The following is a 10,092-nucleotide window of genomic DNA, read 5'->3' on the forward strand; positions in this document are numbered from 1 at the left end:
GATACATTCATTATATAATCATTCTATATGAGTTCTTTCTGCAAATCATAAAAGAAAACAAGAAATTTTAAGAAAAAAAGGCAAGTACCCTGCTCATCCAACTTTATGGTCATATTTCAATCTCAAAAGAATTTTTAAAATATAATAATGAAAAGTTGTTAGGAATCGTTTACTCAAACATTCTGAAAATTCTCAAATCCCAATTTCTAACAACAAATTCGAATTTGAGAGTCAAAATTATTTTGTCAAAAGTCAAACCTGTGTTCATCAATCAAATTGAAGTTTTAAAAATCGTTTTTGTTGAAATTAGTGATTGAAAAAGCTTTTACGGATCATTTGAAACTTGTTTCATGTTATAACAATTAGTTAAAACCTTATAAATTACGAAATTTTTTTTTTTGTTTATGCTGTTCGACGAGCAGAAACTTTGCTTCTTTTTATTTTATATTTTTTTTTCTTATCAAAAGATCACTAGTATATGTTCTTATGTTGAATATTAATTCCTAAAACTAAATTAGTAAACTTATTATGGGTCGGGATTGATCTCTGGTCTACTAGCTCAATGGAGAAGGAAATGAAAACTGATAAATATGGGTTATAAGAATTAATTTGGGGTATAAATCAGAAAGACAGGCAACAGCCCAACGGTTAAGGTGTATTGAGGGTGAGCGAGAGGTCTCGGGTTCGAGCCCGGTTCATGGCATTTTTTTTAGAAGGCTTCTAAGGTAGTTACTATCATTTTTATTATTATTATTATTATTATTATTATTATTATTATTATTATTATTATTATTATTATTATTATTATTATTATTATTATTATTATTATCATTATTATTATTATTATTATTATTATTATTATTATTATTATTATTATTATTATTATTAGTGCATCCCTGACTAGTGCTCGAGTAGATATGATTATGCATGCTTGTATGTTCAATTTTTGTCGTTAGATAGTTTTGATGAATTATGAATTAGATACATATGCGATTGAGATAAGATATATGATATGCGTGTCGTTGGAAAGCAGGCGAAAAACTATAAACTTTTCATTTAGATATCGAATGGATTCGATGAACGGATTAGAAGTTATTGTCAATTGAATTTTAGTATTATTATTAAAAATGATTATTATTATCGTCGTTATTATCGTCGTTCTAGTTTTTATCTTATTATTATTATTATTATTATTATTATTATTATTATTATTATTATTATTATTATTATTATTATTATTATTATTATTATCATCATCATCATTATCAATAAAAAGTATTATCATTAAAAATTGTTATTTTTATTATTATTACTATCGTTATTATCGTTAAAGTTATAATTAGTATTATTATTATTATTATTATCATTAAAATAGTTATTAGTATTGCCATTATCATAATATTTATTATTATTAATATTATATTAGTAACACTCAACTATTATGATTACTATTATTATCATTAAAATGAACGCGATATAAAAGACGATTTAAAAGCTATTAACAAATTGATTATGAAATAATGAGTATGAGTTTTATGAGGAAATTTAAAGATGTTGATTTAAATAAAATTATCATTTTTTCATTATTTTTATCACTATTATTATTGAAAGTAGTATTATTAATATTAAAAATATCATCTTTACAAAAATTATTATTTTAAATAGGAATATCATTGTTAATAAAAATTTTTATTATTAATAAGAATTATCGTATTATTATAATACCATTTTCGTAGATATAAATATTGTTATTATTATTAGTAGAATAATAATTATTATTAATACAAAATAATACAACTTTTACTTATTATTATTATCAACGTCATTTTATCAAATAAAGATGTAATACAAATAATATAATTACCTTAATAAAACAAATCATAACATTTTTATGATATTCAATAAACTTTATAAATATTATTATCTAAGATATATAAAAGTATATTTTTATATGAAGTTTTATTTATTAACAAATAAATTATATTATTTACTCTAATAAATCTTTTAAAAATATTTAAAATATAAAACGATGATATTTAAACTATATAATAATCATGTATAAATTTGGAAATCATTTTGAGTAAAATTGACTTTTATTGACTTCTGCATATCAGTCTCGAGCATTAGGATTGTGGTACACTATGACTTGACTTAATTTGTTAGACAAATATTGACCAACATATAAATATATATAATTAATATAGGTTCGTGAATCCGAGGCCAACCTTACACTTGTTCAATGATGTTATATGTATTTTTACTACGAAATAAAGTATGGTGAGTTTCATTTGCCTTTTTACCCTTTATATTTTTGGGCTGAGAATACATGCGCAACTTTTATAACTGTTTCACAAAATAGACACAAGTAATTGAAACTACATTCTATAGTTGGATTATCGAATCAAATATGCCCCTTTTAGCTTGGTAGCCTAACAATTAGGTAACGGAAATGGCCCCTAGTTGACGCGAATCCTAAAGATAGATCTATTGGGCCCAATGAGCCCCATCCAAAGTACCAGATGCTTTAGTACTTCAAATTTATCATGTCCGAAGGGTTTCCCGGAATGATGGGGATATTCTATATGCATCTTGTTAAGGTCGGTTACCAGGTGTTCACCATATGAATGATTTTTGTCTCTATGCATGGGACGTATATTTATGAGAAATGGAAATGAAATTCTTGTGGTCTATTAAAATGATGGAAATGAATGATTATAATAAACTAATGAACTCACCAACCTTTTGGTTGACACTTGAAAGCATGTTTATTCTCAGGTTTGAAAGAAATCTTCCGCTGTGCATTTGCTCATTTTAAAGATATTACTTGGAGTCATTCATGACATATTTCAAAAGACGTTGCATTCGAGTTGTTGAAGTTCATTAGAGATTATTATTAAGTAAATGACAGATTAGGTCATTTATAGTTTGAATATTATAAAATGGTATGCATACCTGTCAACTTTTGATGTAATGAAAGGTTGTCTTTTAAAAACAAATGCAACGTTTGTAAAATGTATCATTTAGAGATCAAGTACCTCGCGATATAATCAACTATTGTGAATCGTTTATAATCGATATGGACTTCGTCCAGATGGATTAGGACGGGGCGTTAAAATACTTGCTCCTAAATCTGCTAGCGCATGAATGGTTCCAGATTGGTAGATTGAACACGGGAAAACGAATCGGCCCGTATCTCCTAGCTTTGGTGGTAGAGAGTTTCTGAGTAATGCAGAGCATTCTTCACTCAGTGGAATTTTGTTAGAGTCTGGTATCCTCTCCTTTGTAGAGAGAAGCCTTCGGATGTATCTCTTCTGGTTGAAAATTCTGGACAAGGTATCCAGGAATCTTCCATCAAGTTTGAAGGAATCAAGCTTGGATGGTCCTTCTTGTAGCCTTCCAGGGTAAGGTACGCGAACTGGAGTTTCAGGGGTCAGCTTCTGAGTATATGTCGATTTGTTCTTGAGCCTAGCTGACCTTCTCTGTGGTTCTTCCTCTGGGATTACTGAATCCATTTGCTTTGCCTCTTCTATGTGGGGATTTTGGATAGTATTACTTGGCAATCTTCCCTGCGGTAGGGTTTCAAGGCGTTGTGATAATTGTCCGAGCTACGTTTCCAAACTTTTGAGCAGAGCCAATTGACTTCTCATTAGTATCTCCGTCTGATCTTGTCTGGCTGTAGTTCTCTGATTTAGCTGTTGTTATCCTTGAATGAACTGAGTCAACTGATCATCAGCTCAGAGAGTGGGGTTAGTTGCTTTTGTAATTTGGGTGGTAGGGGAATTATCCTCAACTGGGGGATCAGTGAGTGGAAGTGGTTGATCGTAGGTTAATTGAGATTGTTGGGCTGAATAAGGTGGGTAGCGATAGCGAAAAGGTTTATAGCTTCGCTGATATTGATTAACCCTAGGTGGTTGATTGAATTCGAGATTTGGTGGACGAGCTGGGTACTGAACGTAACAGACTGAACCGTCAGGGTTTTTGTACACAACTTGATATTCTTCAGTAGGCTGCGGGTTAGTACAATTAACACAAGCCTGAGCTTGGTTAACCTGATGTGGCTGCATCTTCAATTCTCCTAGCTGTTTAGCGAGAGACTCCATCTTATCCGTGAGGGATTTGATGGCCTCCATTTGATTGTTAAGTGCAGAGAGTGGGGCAGATGATGATGTTGATTCACCACTGTTCCAGTCATGATGATGCATTGTCATGTTCTCGAGAAATTCCTATGCTTTGTCTGCGGTTTGGTTCATCAGATTCCCTTGAGCTGCTGCATCGATCGTCGTCCTATGATTTACCGTAAGACCATTGTAGAAGGTACAGATTTAGGCTGACCGTTCTAACTGGTGGTTAGGGCATTTCTTCAGCAAGGTTTTTAATCGCTCCCATGCAGTGTAAAGAGATTCATCATAACTTTGTTTGAAGTTGATGATGTCATTCTTCAGTTTGGTTTGTTTAGAAGGAGGGAAATATTTGGTTAGGAATTTAGTAGCCATCTCCGTCCATGACGTGATGGAATCTTTTTCAGTCCTTCAAGCCAAGTTTGAGCATGATGAGTGAGAGAATAAGGGAACAAGTATAGCCGGACTATATCTTGTCCTATCCCTGGCTGTTTGTAGGAGTTCGAAAGAGATATGAACTTATCAAGGTGAGAATTAGGATCGTCATTCGGTAATCCATGAAACTGATAGCTATTCTAAATGAGCTGGATGATTTGATGTTTTAACTCGAACGAGTGTCCTTGAATCTCTGGAAATCTGATCGGTCCTCCTCGACCTTCAATCGAGGGTTTGGTATTTTCTACTAAAGTAACGCGTAATGCCATTTGATTTCTGATTCGTGCTTCCTTGCATGCTTTTGAGATTATTGCGTCTGGATCAGGTACGAATAACAACGGCCCTTGTCTAGATCGGGTTTGGGTCATACATTCGGTATGCCTTTTTGTTTTTAATTTTTCACAAATAAACTAAAATTATAATAAGCTAATCTAATCTAATCTATTCTAGGCTAATCTAATTCTAAGGTAGTCTAAGTCTAAGGTAATATAAGGTAATCTAATTTAGTTAACTAACTATCCTACGGTTGAATATGTTTTTGGTTTTGGCTACTGATTCCCTGGTATTTCGTAACAGAGCTCCGTACGAACTGTTCAACAAACCAAGTGGCCAGGCCGACTACGGAGAGGCAGGATCCTTTTGGTCCCAATATAATTGGCGACTGTTCGGAAAATCCAACAACCAAGTCCGTGTATAATTGTCTTTCTTAGACACCACTAAATGCTTGTGAATAAGTTTGATAGAGAACAGTATTTCCTGATACCAGTTCCCCGGCAACGGCGCCAAAAACTAGTAGTTCTCCTGATATGGCCGAAACGGACGGTTTTTATTTGCGCGATGTCGCCAGGCCGCGGCTCGCCAGAATCAGCCACTCGTGGGAGAGGGGTACTGTTTTAAATTTATATTTAGCTGGGCCTAAATCTTACTACTCCTTATAAGTAAGGGAAGTATGACCTAGGGTTGTATTTTTGAGATATCAGTAGAATCGAACCTATATTTAAGCCTAAGATAGTTAAAGTGAGTGCATAATATGACTCCATCGGTTATCCTGCTGGGATTATGGAATGCTGGCTCATGAATAGGCAGAGACCTTGTATTCATTACACTGGTCCTAAACGCCCCTGTCATAAGACATGTCACTAGGTACTGCGTTAGGCTTGAAGATTCTGAATATACAGCAACGTCCCTTACCCCCGACGCCCGTGCAGTCTGACTACAGGCATACACGTTTAGACGGCTCATCCAATTGAGCGACTCGGTTGGGTGACGTATTAACATTCCAAGATGGTCTAAACTTTCATAAGCGTAATAGAATACATGGTTTACCATATCCGAGAGACGTGATGTGTTTCAATGCTTTCGTTAATGATTGGTAAAAGATACTTAGGCCCTTAAAAAGAGTTCAACCATAAAGAATACCATGGCCAATGTAGTGACCCAGGAATTTCCTACCAAATTTAAACTTTAATCTTTTTATGATTCTGACACGATAAGCAAAAATCTGTAATGTTGAGTCTCGAAAACTTTGGAACAGTTACATGAATGCATTTGCCCTTTTGACCATTCTCGATGATTCACGAACAATTGTTTGTAAATAAATATATAGATATAAATATAAATACAAGTATACATAGATATTAATGTGAATTAATAAAATACACTCCAAACAATTAAAATTAATTATGTAAAAATAAAACACAGAATAAATAAGTTGCTATTAAAATATATATATTTATATACATGGATTCTGAACATAAATAATATTATATGTATTGTAAATTATAAATATTTAATATAAGTTGTTATATAATATATATTATATAAATAGTAACTAGGAAAATTTTATAAACTGTAATATATTAAATTGCGAGTTTGAATATAATCGTTATGTTGATATTATTAACAATAATTTCATTATAAACACTAATATAAATATTTGAATAATTAATATTACTATATAAAATGTATATATGAATATGTAAAGCTTGATATGTACAAGTAAAATTAATATTATTGATATTATTATTATTATCATTTCTATTATTATTATTATTATTAGTTTCATCACTATTATTAAAATTAATGTTGATGTTTATATAATCAATATTATTATATTTCCTTATATATTTAAAATACATATATATATATATATATATATATATATATATATATATATATATATAATTGATATATATAATTATACAAACATTGATATATATACATATAAATATATAAATTTCAGTTATATATATAAATAAATACAGATATAAAAATCGAATACATATACATATAAATACATATATATGAATTAAAGATATATATTTATAATGCTTATACAAATAAATATATATATACAATTATATACAAATACAGAATGATACAATTTCAGTTTCATGTCTTTGTCTAAACTTTATTTTGATTCTTATTTCTGTCTGCAAGAGGGCCACCAGTCGATCTCAAATTAGGAATCAGACAAAATCTGTTAGCAATTGCTATCGTCTTTTACTTTTATAATTTTCTTTGTGTACGAACGAATAAAAAATCTGTAGGATTTAATTGGACTATACAATAGAGCTAATGGTCAATAATATGAATTACCACATTCAGTTTTCTCATTCCTAATATCCATTATCAAATTAAACTGCATATAGCGAGTGAACTAAATAATTACTGAGTGGAACCAGTCCACTGGCTCTGTTCTTGATCAATTTTTCAAACAAATTCAATTTTCAACCAATTTCAAAAACTATTAATGCAGGTTTGTCCTAAATCTTTCATTTAAACTTTATGGAAACTTTCAAAACCCAATTTATCATATCGAGTCTCAATTTTGAGGTCAAAGTTTCAACTTTAAAAGTCAATGAATCTGTTCATCGAGAAATTCGAGCTCAATTGAATGTTTTCAGTTAAATTATCGAACCAGGAAGTTTCTATGATAGATTTAGAAACTTTTTCATGTTGTAATTGAAGTCAAAAACGTTCTAAATTTTAAAATTGATCTTTGAGTTCTTCGTGACCAAATACACTGTTACAGATCATATTTTTTATTTTTTTTATTTCAATTAATTCAATCATCACCATTAATCGTTCTGTATATATTCATAAGAATTAAAAGGTAATTCGTTAATTAATTGGTTAAGATCACAGGTTGATTTGTCTGTTAAAGAAGAAGATATGATAGAATACGTTTTATGGGATTAAATAAATATAATTAGTGTATCAATCAGAAAATCACGAGTAGCTGGATGGTTTAGTAGTAGTGTCAGGTTTCAAGAGGTCTCGAGTTCAATTCCTGCGAGTGGCAGCTATTTTTTTAAAGCTTTGGAGGTAGTCTCTAAAACTAAAAATCTTTATTATTATTATTATTGTTGTTATTTTTACTTACAAATAAGTTTTATTCATTCATATTATCATGATATTAAGTATTCTTATTATTAATATTATTATTATTATTGTTACTAATATTGAATTTATGATTAATATTATCATTATTATTATTATTATTATTATTATTATTATTATTATTATTATTATTATTATTATTATTATTATGACTGCTATTATATTAATGTCATGAAAATAATGCAAGTTATTATTATTTTCATAAATATTATTAGTAGTATCATTAAAAATTTTCATTTTTCAATTTTGCTATTAGTATTATTATTATTAGTAAAGTTATTATTATTAGTAGTAGTAAATCATTATTATCTAAATTATAATTTTAACACATAAATCTTTTGTACACTATATATATATTTATAACATATACTTGGATTTTATTAATAATTCATATAACAAACTAATGATATTTCATAAATACAATACTAATCACATATATAGGTACTTAGATATATTAATATCACTAGTTATATAAATATTAATCGTCCTAATTATATATACACAAAATCAATATATAAATATATAATATAACTTAAGATATAATATAAGTATACGTTTAAAATGGAATTTAGTATAAATTCTATATAACTATAAACATATAAATAATACATAGTAATAAATGAAATTTTGTGAATTACATTATACGTATTAATAGATATACAATTGTTATAGGTTCGTGAATCCGAGGCCAACTCTGCATTGTTCAGTTGTTCAATATAGTCATATGTATTTTTACTACAAAATACATTAGGTGAGTTTCATTGATCCCCTTTTACTCTTTACATTTTTGGGGCTGAGAATACATGCAAATGCTTTAGTAACTGTTTTACAATAATTATATGCGTGAGTTTCATTTGCCCTTTTTACTCTTTACATTTTTGGGCTGAGAATACATGCAATTACTTTATTAACTGTTTTACAATATTTATATGCGTGAGTTTCATTAATCCCTTTTTAAATGCTTTTGCAATATATATTTTTGGGCTGAGAATACATGCGCAATTTTTATAAATGATTTACAAAATAGACACAAGTACATGAAACTACATTCTATGGTTGAATTATCGAAATCGAATATGACCCTTTTATTAAGTCTGGTAATCTAAGAATTAGGGAACAGACACCCTAATTGACGCGAATCCTAAAGATATATCTATTGGGTCCAACAAGCCCCATCCAAAGTAACGGATGCTTTAGTACTTCGAAATTTATATCATGTTCGAAGGAGGATCCCGGAATGATGGGGATATTTTTATATGCATATTGTGAATGTCGGTTACCAGGTGTTCAATCCATATGAATGATATTTTTGTCTCTATGCATGGGACGTATGTTTATGAGAAATGGAAATATGAAATCTTGTGGTCTATTAAAATTATGAAATGATTATTTATGTTAAACTAATGAACTCACCAACCTTTTGGTTGACACTTTAAAGCATGTTTATTCTCAGGTACGAAAGAAATCTTCCGCTGTGCATTTGCTCATCTTAGAGATATTACTTGGAGTCATTCATGACATATTTCAAAAGACATTGCATTCGAGTCGTTGAGTTCATCAAGATTATTAATAAGTCAATTATAGTAAGATATATTACGAAATGGTATGCATGTTGTCAACTTTCGATGTAATGAAAGATTGTCTTTTCAAAAACGAATGCAATGTTTGTAAAATGTATCATATAGAGGTCAAGTACCTCGCGATGTAGTCAACTGTTGTGAATCATTTATAATCGATATGGACTTCGTCCGGATGGATTAGGACGGGTCTTCACAGTTGGTATCAGAGCGGTGGTCTTAGTGAACCAGGTCTTGCATTATTGTGTCTAACTGATAGTCGTTAGGATGCATTAGAAAGTCTGGACTTCGACCGTGTCTGCAAGTCAAAAGTTTTGCTTATCATTTTTGTCGGAAATCATCTATTTATCATCCTTAGGAAATCATCTACTTATCATTCTTAGTCTAGACACATCTTACTGCATTGATTGCATGAATAGTGTATAGACAAAATTTATATCTTAGCGTATCTGTTATTGTTACCTTTGCCTGACAGCTTCCGTAAATTCCTCCGTAACTTATGGGATTTTAGTATTATATATGCATATGTAAATTATGTATTGCAGGGTACTAATATACAT

This window comes from Rutidosis leptorrhynchoides, chromosome 3 (assembly GCF_046630445.1).
Source record: "Rutidosis leptorrhynchoides isolate AG116_Rl617_1_P2 chromosome 3, CSIRO_AGI_Rlap_v1, whole genome shotgun sequence".
In the NCBI taxonomy this organism is placed as follows: Eukaryota; Viridiplantae; Streptophyta; class Magnoliopsida; order Asterales; family Asteraceae; genus Rutidosis; species Rutidosis leptorrhynchoides.